Raw genomic sequence first — 15,440 nt, forward strand, 5'->3', positions numbered from 1 at the left:
CACTTTCCAGAGACTGATTCAGACCACTGAGCCACGGCAGATGGTAGTGAATTATTCATATCAAGTTTTTTGGGAGGAACGCGGCCATGTGTAGATTTTATCCCAGAGATTATTCAGTATCGCAAAGGAGGGGGAGGAATGATTGAGAGGGCTGACGGCACAATGAGAGCTTTACAAAAGATGGTGGATTGTAAACAGCTAATGCCAGATAAGACTGGTGTTATTTTTATTCTCTATTGTGATCAATAGAGGCTGCTACATTATAAAGCAAGATTAACGTTTGTTCTTTTACAGCTGTGACAGTCACGATATGAGTTTCCTTGTCAATTGTGCAGACATGTTGCTTTAGCATCTAGTTATTAGAGCGTTTAGGACAGGGTTGTCCAAACTTCTTTCACTGAGGGCCACAAACGGAAAAACATATGAAGGTCTGGGTCGCTAGCAAGAGGTGAGGTATATTGTCTCATAAGTTAGAAGTTATCAAAATCAATCAAATGTAGGTAAATGATGCTTGATAATTGAATATGATTTGAGTGAACAAACAGCCTACCTCACATCAGGTTTTGATTTAATTTGTTTGCTAAAGCACACATTGTTTTTAATAAGGGGAAATAGTAAGGGTATATTTCAAACTTGTTATGCAAATAAGTTATTGGGCTTTTTTTTATCAACTAAGATTTGTTAGAACATTGTTTCAACATTAATTGACAGAATTTATTTGAAAAGTGACCTTATTAAAGGTGGGGTAGGTAAGTTTGAGAAACCGGCACGAGATACACTTTGTGTTATATTCCATGGAATGCTCTTAACATCCCGATAGCAATGAATATCTTTAAGTGCTTTGACAAAAAATACATAAAAAAATGTCATCTGTGGAAGCCGTAGTGCTGTAAAAAGCACGACCAATCATTTTAGCCGGCCCGGCTAAAATCACTGGATGGCCTACCTGCCTGTCAGCCTTCCATCTGTGCACAAACTTATCTCGTGCCCTCATTGGTCATGTGCGCGTTCGTGTGTGTTGGAGGAGGGGCTCTGTAAGGAAGTGGCAGATTTTTTCCGGTTGTGTATTTTCAAATTCTAGCGCACTCGAGCTGGTTTCTCCAAAATTACCTACCCCACCTTTAACAGGTGAATAATACTGTTTAATATATGTTTTGATATATATTTAAGAAGTACAATATACTGTAAGAAAAGCATATTTTTGAATTTGCTAAGGGCCGCAGTTGGCCCCTGGGCCGTAGTTTGGACACCCCTGGTTTAGGATAATGAAACGGTGCTTAACTAGAAATGATAGCTGAGCGATATGAAGAAAATCAAATGTCACAATATATTTGATCAAATACCTTGTTATGGATATTGTGACGATATTTCAGAGTTGACCATTAGAGGCCCTATTATGCTTTTTGGTGTTTTCCCTTTCCTGTAGTGTGTTATGTAAATGATCTGCAAAGGCTAACATCCAAAAGTTCCCTTCCCTGTAACACCTCCATCGGACTCATTTGTTCACTTCCGTAACATAGTGACAATTGCGCTTCTATTGGCTAGTTATCCAACACATTGTACTTGATATGCTAAGAGGCAGGACATATTTTAAGGAAAATAATAGCACAGCTAGAACACTCTGATTAATTCAGAAATGTACATCACTTCCTGAATTGCAGACTATTAATCCAGAAAAAGACAACAGTTAAGGTTTCACCAAATGCAAAATCTAAGACGAATTCTACTCCCATATTGACATTTTATCGATATACTGTGCAGCCAAACTAGAAATGCAGGGTTTTGATTTTTAAGCTTTTCAAGTGACAGTGTTTTCATGTCAATTATGTAGTAAATGTGTTGGACTTTTGCAATTTCTGGACAGATTTTAGGCCTACTGGTTTGACACAAGATCAAGTACAGCAATGAGATGTGTGTTGAATTGCCACATTCAGGTCTAATCATTAGATTGAGATGTAATTAAATTCAGCGACTTCAAATTTGAGTCTCCTGAGTCTGAAATAGGAGCCATTTTTTTTATTCCCTCACTTGCCCTTCCTTCTCTTCTGTCACTTTCAGATTTATTTCTCTCTCTGAGTTTGAATCAGTCCCTATAATAAGGACTCTCTGTGGGAGCTATCAAAAGCCTGCAGAGCTGGATTAGAAGAAAGTGTCTGGGCCAGGCGACTGGAAAGCCAAGCATAATCTTCAAAAAGGGAGATTAACCCCTGCTGGCCCTCGTTGATGATTCCCCACTTACAGGGGCCATCGTCACAGGGAAAATACTCTGGGTGTTAATTGATATGTTTTAGTCTCAACGTTTCGAAAGTTGTCTAAAGATTGAATGAAGTCACCCAAAGTTGAGCTTACTCAGAGGAAGTTGTTGAAGAAGTTTTCATGGAGAGTGATGCGTTTGTAAGCTCATAACCGCACTCACTGCTATCTAGTGATTGTCCAAAGAGCCACAGGGACACAATAGTGCTTCCCTCCTATCTGCGTTTGATGCATTCGAGTGCCGCAGAAATGTTATTGTTCTCATTTATCCTTGGCTCTGCGAACATTTTCCTCAATGGAAAGACGGATGGGAATGAGAGTTGATGCAGACGAAACAGAAGCCTCTTTTTTACTTTTTTAAAGAGAACAATGGAAGCTGCTGTGGAGAAATGAGATTACTGCCTCATTATTGTCTTTCTCTCCACTGCTTTTTTTCCCTCCAGAATATTCCATTCAAGTAATCTCATTGCCAGATGAAACAAGTGTGCAATTTAGCCCTCCGAAGAATTTATTAAGCATTCAAAGCTTTTGCCTCTGCCGGAAGAGAAAGCTCGGAAATTGAATTATAGTTTAATGCTCAAACTGCTCTGCCCTGTTCTTTCAAATAAACAAAGATATTCTTTTTTCTTCTTTCAATATCATTTATTTAATGATTCTATGGTTGATTTGGTGGCTAAATTAGGCAACATGGCATCTTAATTTCTTGGACGGATTACGTACCTTTTGTGTCTTTCCTCAATTCACTCATTGGCATGTCAGTAAAATGAGTTGCCTTGAAGATTTAACACATGTGCTGCTGCTTTGCAAGAAAATATATAATTACAACTCTAGATCTGGATTTAATAACAAAAGCAGAAGGATGGAAAAACTGAGTCCTGAGACAAGCATTCAGTGCATAGTTGTGTTTACAGCAGATTCATCTATAGGCTCCTGACGCCACTAAACATCACCCAGAACATCCCAGATGTCCACGCCGTTAAGAGATATGGAGATTAAGAACATGCAAGACCTTGAAGATTAACCCATAAGGATCCACATCTGCTACTAAGCTTACAGTACCAAAGATCACGTTCACTCTCGCATTGTCTATTAGTCCTCCGTGCAGCAAAAACAACGGCGGTAAAATAAGACGGAGCATCCCCTCACTGCTGCTCCACCCATCTGGCAGAGAGGTGCAATCCGCTCTACAGGTTCTCCGGGGGACAGCCAAGAAGAGCGAGGCGGGTCTCTTTGGATGTAAACCTCCTGCTTCTATGAACAAAACAAAATCAAAAGTTCCCAGCAGTTACACAATCCCTGTTAGGAAAGGCTCAGTGCACCTTGGGTCTCCCAGGGGCAGAATTAACTTTTCCAGGCACTAATCCGGAGATAAGCCCTGAAACAGAAGCCTTCAAACTGCGCTGTGTTGCCGCACTGTACTCAAAACGCAGGAAATGCCCCATGGAGCTGTTGTGTTCGCTACATTTGGAACTCCCTGCAGATCGGTACCGACGAGACTAAAGTGCTGATTTTAAGATTCATGTCATGCTCTTAAGGAAAGTTGACTCAAAACATAACATTTAGCGTCTTCCAGCTGTAATATTCTAAGAAACAGTTGCATGCCTTTCATGCTGACTGAGTTACATAGGTTAATAATCAATGACATCACTAACAACACCCTCCTCGAGACCTACTGTATATACGACAATACACAGCTTGACCTAAGAAAACATCTTGAACACTTCTTCTGGTGGGTTTGGCTGACATTTCATGAACAAGCGTTTCAGAATGGAATGGTAATTAATCAATGTCCCTGAAGGCAAGCGCCTCGGTCCTGCCGCAGTACTGTCATACCAATAATGACGTTCAAGAACGGCCTCTCGTGTATGATTGCTTAAATGAAATTTAACTGACTAATCAACAGTGAGAATTAAAGGAGGAATACATGGAGAGTAAACAGAGAGGAAATAAATCAAGAAAGGGAACTATCATTTATTTTTGTTATGCATCATAATTCTCTTAATTGTAGTAAATTCTGTGGAATTACAAATGTAGACTCTAAGAAATGTGACAACAACAACAACATATGACCTAAAATCAGAAGCTGTGGAAAGCACGGCCAGTGATCCAGCCAATGAGAATATCATTTATTTTAAATATTTGTTTACAAGACACTGTTTAAGATTTATATAACTGATAAAAAAAGTACTTTACCTTAACAGCAAAAGTCCATGTGGAAAGTAGTTAGCATACAAGCTTTTACGAGGATGTATTTTGCATTCTTAAAAGTTTTACTTTTTATTTTGATTCATAAAGCATTTTCTCCCTTCCGATTCCTAATTCATCGTGGAAAAAAGTGTCTCACAGGTTGAGTAATTGATTGAAAAGTTTTCGACATAGTCTCGTTTAAAAATACTAATTTCTCATATTTCCTATGAACACAGCACCAGCAGGCAGCAGTAGGGTGCTATGGATTGGCTCTATACTAATGACCCTGCTCTAAAATGAATGCCTTAATGCATGGCACACTGAAAAGATCATAATTGGACATACTCTCAATCTGACCTCTACCACCCATCTATTTGTTGCCTTGGATAAGCAATGCTGAAAACCATTGCAATCCAATGGGGGCAGTAACTCACATAGAACTGTCCTCTACTATCCACCTTGCAATCGTGGACACCGACTTTGAAAGATTAAACACAAGGTCTCCAAAGGACTGTTGCAATTCTGGAGCAAGACACTCGTTGTTTCGTATGCCTGAGGTAGAGCAAGAGGATTTCAGAGCAGGAGTTTTCTGGCTTTATATCTCTGATTCAGCTGGGGAAATCAGGGTTGTTATAGTGAACGTATTATGTTCCCCTCTCAGAGCCTTCTACTCAGAGAGGCTTTTGAACTCCTACTGCTCCACTGGAGCTGCTCAGCTGCCAACGGTACACTCCTGTGGTGGTACTTGGCAGCTTGCATGTGCGAATGTGTGTAATTTGAAGGCCTTTAAAAAAAGAAAGGAAAAAAAGCATGCCTGCTTAGTAAACATCCCCTAAATAAAATGCTGTTAAGATCCCCTCTCAGTGGCTTTCTACCTTTTTTTTATTATAGCATTACAAAAACAGCAGTTGATCCTCCTTGATTTTATGAAAAATCCAAGTTTAGATGATAACCTCCAATTTTATTTTCCTGTCTGAAAGTTAAACTACTCTTTTATTTTATTTTGTACAGATTTCCCTCTTTTATGTTTTAAGTGTTTATTGCTAAAGGTCTACAATTTGGCCGAAGGTATTCTGAGCCACATACCTGTTACATAATGGCAATGTTTTGGCTAAACATGCTTGCTATTTTGGATGTGAAGTGAAAGATGACTTATCAGGTATATTTAGCCTCATAGAGTGAACAACAAGGAAAACAAATCCTTAGGCACATATAGAGATAGGCATTCCACTCAGCTATAGCATATCATATCTTTTCTGAAGACCCTCTTCAAAGGGAGTGGGGGGAACACAGGGGGATAAAATCTCCAATGGAGTTTAGCTCTGTACATTACAGAGAAGGAGATACAACCCGTCTGCTCTCCGGACACAGTGGTTTCTTGAAATTAGAATTAAATTAAGCCAATTTGGTTGGCTAAAAAACCCAAAAAATGGGGCGGGAAAAACACAACCTTTAATATTTGTTTCCTCCTTTTTTGAAAATGGTTTTGTGGATGCTTATGTCTGTTTCGCCTCGTTATTGTCTCGTCTTAAAAAAGCATATTTCATCGTTGTTTTTGTGAATGGAATTAACTCTATTCAGGGTAGTATTATTGTTAAAAGGTTCCAGTTTTTATTGAGTAAGTTGGCTCTGTTCTTTGTGGCTTGCAAATTGTTGTAAAACCAAAGTCCAGCATGGGTACATTTTTATCTTTTTTCCACAATCTTCTCCAAATAAAATTCTGACCCAACTTGACCTGTTGATATGAGTCCTGCGAACTGACCCGTGATTAAACACACTGGTTATGTTTAATGTGCTATATTTTTACATTTTCTTCATTTTTTTAATCCAAAATGCAGCCGAGAAAAAGTATGTTTTTACTGGTTATATACCCAATGTCGGGATGAAGGAATATTCAAGTCAATCAGTAGGAGGCTCCCATAATAAAAAATACATATATTTGCAGCTGATTATGGTTGATAACTTTAGATGATTAAGCTTCGAAGAAAATAAACAAAAATATCTAAAATATTAAAAATATCATCTGATTTCTCCATAAAAAACAATTTGCTCCTTTCCTGTATGCATTAAAGGTCCCATGTCATGGCCATTTCTACTGGTCATAATTCCATTGTTGAGGTCTACTAGAATAGATTTACATTGTTCAATGTTCCAAAATCACATTGGTTTCTCATACAGCATCTCTGTATAGTATGTGTGTTCACTCTCCGTCACCTTGTTGGAGCTCCTGCCCCCCCCCCCTCCCTATGAGCCCACTGTGCTCTGATGTGTGTTTATGTGTTACAATGGCGTTTGTTAGCAACCATAAAATGACACCAGTAATGACAAGCAGATGAGAATGCTGCGTGGGGTCTGGGTGCCGTGTTGGCGGGACGTTGCGGGGCTCGAGGCTCCGCCCTTTGAGGCTCGAGGAGCGGACAGTGTGAGCTGGATTACTGGTGGCGTTTCCTGGTTGCTGCGTGGGGTCTGCGAGACACCGAGGAACTCAGCCTGAGCGCGCACGCGCGCACACGCACACGCACACGCACACGCACACGCACACGCGCACACACACACACACACACAGCCAGGCTGCAGAGATCCGCGGAGCCGTGGCTGAGAATAAGGCTGAGTGTGTGTGTGCGGAGATCCGCGGATTGGTCCATTTGGTCGGCGTCACGTCACTATGACCATGACCAGGATGAAAAAAATGGAAAAAGAAAAATCTCCAACCAGGTGTTCTGGGGCAGCATAGACAGGTCTTTTCTGTGTTAGAGTTTTACTCGCTACAGGGTGTACTTTGAGGGCTTGTGACTTTGCAGACCGTTTACATGCATAAAAAGCTACATAGCACACAAGGGGACGGGTAATAACCGGAAAAGCATGACATGGGACCTTTAACTTAAATTATACCCATAGCCGTAAGTGTATACAAAGGTATATTTTCAGGTTCTTGGTGCGTGCATTGACAGCCTTAGGGTCTCTTCAGAGAAGTATGCATTGGACTATAAACTACAGCTGTCAGTCGATTAAAATATTTAATCGCGATTAATCTCATGATGTCCATAGTTAATCGCGATTAATCGCAAATTAATCACACATTTTGTATCTGTTCTAAATGTACCGTCAACATATGACTGGACAAATATGCTTTATGCAAATGTTTGTTTATTATCATTGGAACAATGACAAATATTCTCCTGAATATTTTCAATACAACAATCTGGAACCTCTCTCTCTCTTACACTCTCTCCCAACTAGGGTTGGGAATCGAAACTCGGTTCCAGATGAGAACCGATAAGAAAATGCCGGGTACCGGGTACCCATACAAAATACACAATTTTGGTTCTGCTTAACGGTTCCTAAATGCTATAGACCCTGTATTCCACTGGGTCCGTCTGCGCCGCGGTGACCCGGTGGAATACAGGGTAAGGGGGGACTGGCCATCTGTGTTCTGGAGAATCACAGAACGGCCGGCTCGGTACGCTGACGGCCGTTGACGGCCGGCTCGGTACGCTGACGGCCGTTGACGGCCGGCTCGGTACGCTGACGGCCGGCACCGCCCTTCATTTTTTTAAACGGCATTATGTAAGTTGCGCTGACAGGCGACAGAGGTCCACAGTTGCCCCGCAGCGAGGCTCCCCCCGCCCTCCCGTAGACAGTTCACGAGCTCAGTCACTTCATAACACCAAAGATGGATTGCGGTAAACGCTCTGAAGTGAGGCTCCACTACACTAAAAAATAAAAAGACAAGGCACAGTGTAATGCCTGTTAATAGCTTGCCTCAGGCATAGCTCAGTTAAAATAAAGCACAGCTATTGTGCAATACATTTGTATTGCATGTATATTTTTTATTTGTAAAAATGTCAGTTAAAGCTTAAAAGAATAAAGATATTGTAACGTCCGAGGTGTTAAGGCTTCAAACCCAATGCTTACAATATTTTTGTTATCTAAATGTTCGACCTCTTTCTTTCATAATTTTGGAATCGAAACGGGGAATCGATAAGAACCAGAATCGATAAGCAGAACCGGAATCGGAATCGATACATTTCAAATGATACCCATCCCTACTCCCAATCCTGTGTACAGGGCTCTCGACTAACTTTTGTCCCCATCCTCCCGGAACCGTCCCGAAATACAATCTAAGCCGTCCCGAAATTAATGTGGACCGTCCCGAATTTAAAATGTTAGTTTTTCTACATTATCATTAGTTAAAATCATTCAAAGTGACCTTTAACATAAATAAAACATCATACAAATCATTAGATGATAATTCATCAACCTTTTTATTTGAGTAAATCATTCAATCACATAAACAAAGGCCAAATATATTTAAACAAACACACAAACGAGAAAATTACTCTAATATTGAATCCAATCAAGTCCCATCCAATTAACAAAAAAATCCAACACTCTGTCCTGAAGACAGAACCCAGAGAAACCACTAACCAGGATGACAGTCTGTAACACAGTCAGGAGGCCTTTACAAACGGCCCCGCCCCCTCGCACACAGACGGGAGAGAGAGATCTCGTCTGGATTGGAAAGCTCGAAAATACATCATAGACGCATGTTGTAGTCTTATTGCATATTAGAAACGGAGTTGATGAAACTAAAAGCGATATAATGTGTATGTAGCAATAATACATATGACATATTTTTTAAATGTCTCCAGTACCGATAAAAAGTCTGATAACGTCGGAGCTTAACGTTACCACTGTCTTTAATAATTCCGGCCCGTTTAATACTGGGGATCGGTACCCATCCCTACATGGGGAGAGGCGCAGCATATTGCTAAGGACTAAATACGATGGAGAGTTCTCATCTCAGCCTTATTACCCATAGGGGATGAAGAGGAGTAAGTAAATAAAGAGGCCGGCGCTCCAGGGTCTGGTTCTGCTGTGCGTTTTTGTGATGTAACGGTAAAACATTTCAGAATTCCTCCACGGGATGCCATTGTACATCACTCAACCCGTGAAATACACACACTCAGTAGGCTACATAGCTAGACCCGCGAATTTGCAGGGACAGCCAGCTGGCTGACAGCCAGCGGCCCCAGCTGTAGCTACATGTGTGTGTATTTCGTGGTTTTCTAAATGTGTTGTACCTGTGTGTTTATGTTGACAAGGAGGTTTAATAACTGTGTGCTACACAAAACGTGCAGTCGGTTTCATTTTCATCGCCGTTTGTAGTAGAGTTAGCAGGGTATTTTTATTTTAACTCTCGTCCCAAATTCGTCCCAAAATTATTTTGTATCCTCCCCGACACTATTTTTTTCGGCCCCAGACGACGGGATGTCCTTAAGCTCGAGCCCTGCCTGTGTACTTCTTTGCACTGAGCCAGTTGCTCAAACAGACAAGCCTGTTTATAGTTGTCGGCGAAATGTCGCTCCTCTGTCTTCATCTTAATCATCTTCATCTTCATCTCATCTTAATTGTCAAAGCATGAGACTGAAGTTCCCACCTAGGGCCAAAATAAAGCCCTGTGATGTGCAGTCGACACGTTGGATGCAATCTGAATTATCGAACGCAGCCCCTCGTCCTCCACAATGTTAAGCTGTAGCCACCAATTTAGCTACCGCTGTTGTTGTCCAGGCGTCTCCCCGGCAAACTTGCAAGCGTGGTCTGCCGCAAGCAAGCGGCAGGAGGCTGTCAGCATCAGCTGTGTGCTTGGCTTGCTGTTTAAAACACCTTTTGTTGTATCCATATCTCTCGCTAGAATCTCCCACCATCCAACTAACAACAACAACAACAACAACGTCAAGCCTTTGGGCTCTGAAACTACGGGGCAGGCCGAGGACAAATACACATGGGGTAATCGCACGTTAAAATAATTAGTGGCGTAAAAAAAATGTGCGTTAACTTGACAGCCCAACTCATAACAATATGCAATGAATCTTCCACGAATACATAACTCTTTATCATCCAGTATAGCAAAACATATTACAAAGTGTTACTGTCCCTTCATTCCCAGCTGTCTGCATGAAGAATCAACAGATGTGAACCCAGTAACACTCCTGTAGAAATCAATGCAAGATCAGCGAGTTCAGCCTCACTTGTCATCAGTCAAATTGCATGTAAACGAGGTTTGTCATCTTCCCACATTTGTAATTGACCAAACTTCTCGTTCAACCATTAGCATAACATAGCATGCTCATTACTTCAGCTTTCAGGAGCAGTAGCCTATTAGATGAATGGGTGTAGATTTGCTGTTGGTTCGATAAATGAGCTTGTGTGAACACGCTTGTTGCTCATTGTGACCTCTGTTTATGTATGCTTGTCGCCCAAGATAATTGTCAAATTCAAGGTTTGCATGTTGATGGCTTTGTTCTTTCTCTGTCACCATGTTAACGGTCCTATCTGGTACTGTAGTTCTTGAGCATGTTGGCCAGAGTAAAGAGGCTATACGGATAATTCAAAAAAGTGCAAAGTTTGGGAACATTTTGAATTAGTTATTGTTTTTTTCCATATTTCCCTTACCGTCCTCTTCATGCAGCTCACTGAAATCTCAGTGATGGTCATCTGATGCTCTACCATCTCCTTTTGTTCTCTGACTCTGATCTTGTCTTTGTGGCCACGTCTATCAGGGTCACTGTCATTTGCACACGATTGCACTGGAAGCTAACACTCTAATGAGCATCCGTGCAATGACGAGCCTCACAGCAAGCATTTCATTCGCATGGAAATTGCAATGGAAGATGCTTGCGCAACGTGCAATACACGCAACCGCTGGTTTGCCCGTGGGAATCTTTATTTGACGTGACAAAGATACTCTCTCATAAGAGTGGGCGGAACAATTAGACTCCAGATAAAGCTATGTTGTAAACATCCTAGGACACATTTTATTTTATTAAAAACACCTTCACAGTATTCAATATTTATTGTATATCTCAATTACAATGTTTAATAAATACAAAAACTTTCCCTGTTAGTTAATATAATATACCTATATCAAGGTATAAAATAGACAAATAAATAGCAAACTATTACAATGTTATAACGTTTTACCATTATAATATTGCATAGCAAATAGTGTAGCGTAGTAATCAGCAGCGAACCGCTTCAACACGTGTATTTCGGTTTATTCACGGCATTCATTTTGTTATTCTACAGTAGCCTATTGTTGTTTTATAGTTATTTGTTAATGTCTTTAACCCAATTTGTCTTCTTTGAAATTGAAAAGGATATTGCATTGTGTTTGTATATGTCTTAAGTGTAATTTGGCTTGGCTTCTTATTTTGTATGGACATGCTTTTATTTTGAAGGAGAGTTAGTGCTGTTGACAGGAAGTTTTTGATGCTATGGAAACAACGTGATGGAGATTAACGGAGAAAAAGTAATATCTACATATAAAGACGGAGAAAGTCAACGATAACGTTTATGGTTAAGTGCTAGCACCCCCCGAAGAGGCGCAAGCTCTTACGTTGATATTGTGCAAACAAACAAACGAATATCCGAATAACGAAATTGAAACCCGAATAGTACTCCAACGAACAAATATTCAGATATTCGGATACAGCCTTAGTAGCCTATTGATAATATTCTTCATCTTCATTCTTCAAATGCCAAACTAGTGCAGTTTACTCAGAAATGAACACAAATAAAGGAATCTCAAGTTGTGTATATAGAATAAAGGCAGGAGGCGTTAATGATGATAAGTGATTGGAAAAGGAAAAGATACTTAGGTTTTTGATCTCTTTATAATCCCTATTAATAGACACAAGTTGTCCAGCCCCTCGGGTGTTTTCCTTTCTCACATACTTATTCACACATTAATTTAGAGAACAGGCATTTTGTTGCAAACAGACCTAATGGGGACCCTATTCCCTTTTGTCTACACCAGACACTCTGCATCCTAATGCGAAACACAAGTAAACAAATTCTGCAGACAGTGTGATCCTGGTGAGGGTTTTCTATCATTGAAAATATGTGTATACATGCATTACAACTAGGGATGCACGATATTGGTTTTTTGAAACCGATACCGATAACTTCCTGCTTCTCAAAACCGATACCGATAACCGATAATAAAAAAATGTTTACGCCACTAATTATTTTAATGTGATTAACGCATGTGTATTTTTTTTCCTCGGCCGCCCCGTAGTTTCAGAGCGCATCGAGTTTAAAATACCATCTACAAGCTGATGCTGACAGCCCCGCTCCTGTCGCCCGCTTGTGGCAGACCACACTTCCACGCTCACCGGCAGGCACCGGCTGTTGGGAGGACCGGGAGGGTGTGTGTATGTGTGGCCCGAGCGAGCGAGAGAGAGACCTTACGTGCATTGTTGTTGTTAGCATCTGGTGCTAGCTAGCTGCGCTAACGGATATACGGAGCTGTTTAAATGAAAACAGAGGAGTGACATTTCGCCACAACTGCGCCGAGCAATTGACTTTATGCAGGAAGCCAGACAGTGGGACATTGTACGAAAAGTCAGCACACTCAGCACGGATAGTGCGCAACATGATTGCAGCGTCCAGGCAGCTCCCGTTCGAGCATATGCCTTGAGTTGCACATAGCTCCAACGCCCATACCACCGACGACATGTTTGTTTACTGTCCTGGCTTCACGGCCGCACACCATTTACGTCACAGCCAGGCATGAGTTAGGGAGCGCTGGATTTGTGAAAAACTCCCCTCTTCCTAAACCACTAATACCACAGTACTGGCACAACGGGAGGAGCCGAGGGAAAAACAAGCGCCCCTCATCCCAATCCACCCACACTGCAGTATTTTTTATTTATTTTTTACCCAAAAAATATATTGTATATTATCGGGGCTATTAATACTGGTATCGGGTTTATCGGGATGACGTCATCATTCCTAATATCGGACCGATAATTAACGGACCGATAATTATCATGCATCCCTAATTACAACCAGGGTTGGGAGGGTTACTTTGTAAATGTAATCAGTTACTGATTACTGAATACATGGCTCTGAAAGTAATCCGAATACAGTTACAGTTACGTGTCTTAAAAAAGTAACGTAATCAGATTACTTTTGGATTACTTTATTTTTCCATCACAGATGGGTATGTTTTGGTGAACAGGAGACACAAAAAGCAAAAGGAAACTGAACGTGTTTTTACTGTTTTAATGGCTTATCAAGAGCACAACTGAAACATAACATCTGAAACGATGTAACAACATAATACACTTTCTGGGGATGCAGCTTGGGATGTGAGGAGTGAGGGACACGGCTTAGAACGAGCGTGTCGCCTTCTGCAGGACATTAATTAAAATGTCGAACTCGGACTTCATTTTAAGGAAATTTCGGCCAGGGGTGTAGAGCTATTTGTTCAAGCACCGGATCGGCAAAACAGGAGAGAGTGTGCACCAGTCTGCCTTGATCTATGTATTCATGTCTGACACCCACAGTATCTGCTGCCCACAGCTGTTTTATAGAAGAAAACCTCCTTCACTTCATGAAATCTCTGCAGCACCAGGAGGCAGCGGGAGGGTTAACTCAGCCTCTGAGAAGAGGAGCGCGCCGCGCAGTGCCTTTCACACACCGCCTTTCACGCACCGCCTTTCACGCACCGCCTTCACTGTGTTTACTTTCAGAATCATAAGAAAGGCTAAAGAGCGACCGCAGGCTGATGCGTTTTAACCACACACACCTCTACACACACACACACACACACACACATGATTTAAACGCATACTTTTGTTCCTCCATGTTTCGTTGTTATTGTTTCACTGAGCGGACCCGCAAATTTCTTTCAAACGCTCCCTTTTTTGGTACATCTGCGGCGGTAATAGGTTTTGTGCGCTATGATGATTCGGCTGTACCTTTAGTAATGAATATTAAATGTTGTGAGGAAATCTTTCCACCAATAATTCCAATAAGTAATCCAAAATGTATTCACTTCAGGTTTACGAAAGTAACTGTAATCAGATTACTCGTTTTTCAAATGTAACGCGAGCTGAATACAGTTACTTGATTTTTGTATTCTGATTACGTAACGCCGTTACATGTATTCCGTTACAACCCAACCCTGATTACAACTCATTTACAATATAATTTCATGCCACAAATGAAAAAATACCAGTTCTCCAGGAAGCTCTGACTCACTGGCTTAGTGCATAGCAACAGCAAACTGCCAGTTTATAATTAATAGAGGCTTTTCTATAAACCCAGAACTATTGCTTTAAGCTCACCATGAACAGTCAGTGTTGTAGGTCTGCCTAGTGATATTATGACCTAGGGAGTACGCACGTTTATAGAGGATCAAGGCAGCCTGTTTCATCAACCAATGAAGTCAAGAGCCTGTAAAAAAGGTTGACATTGATCTAAAAGCAGTCGTGGATTACAGTGCCTGTATGTAATCACACAGACCTTGGTGGCCTATGTAATGGTAATGTGCCCTTAATACACAGTGGCTTTATTGTTGTTCTACATTGTGGACTTTCACTCTGTGGGATTTTCCTATCATGTATATTAAAAAGTAAAAGCCTGAACAAGAGAGCTTAACAAAACTTCAAATGGAGTTGATGGAAACCATAATGGCCAACAGCAAAGGCATTTCCATTAGCAGGCAGGAGTTTATTTGAAGCACAAGTGCACATCGATTGCTATGATTGGAAAGACACTAGATTGGGACAATTTATTGAAGGAGTAGACAAATGTCAAAGATGGGTTTGTTACCATGGTTCCTGTTTTACGTAACCCACTCTTTGTGGTTTGTCAAAACACAATTTTAGTACTGGGTCAGATCGACATGACTTGTTGAGGTTGTCTATACTATGCTTCCATGAAAAAAAGGCTGTTACAAAACATTAGTGCTGCGGTTGAATAGTCAAGAAAGATTACATTCTACACGTTTAGTAACATTATTTCATTGACCTCTATGAAAAACATCTTGACATCCAGTAAATCTTCAGGCAAATTCATTCGAGTTTAGGAAAAACAGCCACGCACTCAGAATTCACTTACATAAGATATGTAATTATGCGATGGAGTATGCTGTTGATGTGGGTTTACCGTTATTAAACAACAATGTACATCGCACATTGACTACATAA

At 40.9% G+C, this 15,440-nt stretch overlaps 1 protein-coding gene across 1 annotated transcript in view; it reads left to right on the forward strand.

Moving 5' to 3' along the window:
• The window catches only part of hdac4 (histone deacetylase 4), a 200,068-nt gene that overhangs the window by 55,482 nt on the left and 129,146 nt on the right, over positions 1–15,440 (forward strand). The window lies entirely within an intron of this gene.

This window comes from Gymnodraco acuticeps, unplaced genomic scaffold (genome assembly GCF_902827175.1).
Source record: "Gymnodraco acuticeps unplaced genomic scaffold, fGymAcu1.1, whole genome shotgun sequence".
Lineage (NCBI taxonomy): Eukaryota > Metazoa > Chordata > Actinopteri > Perciformes > Bathydraconidae > Gymnodraco > Gymnodraco acuticeps.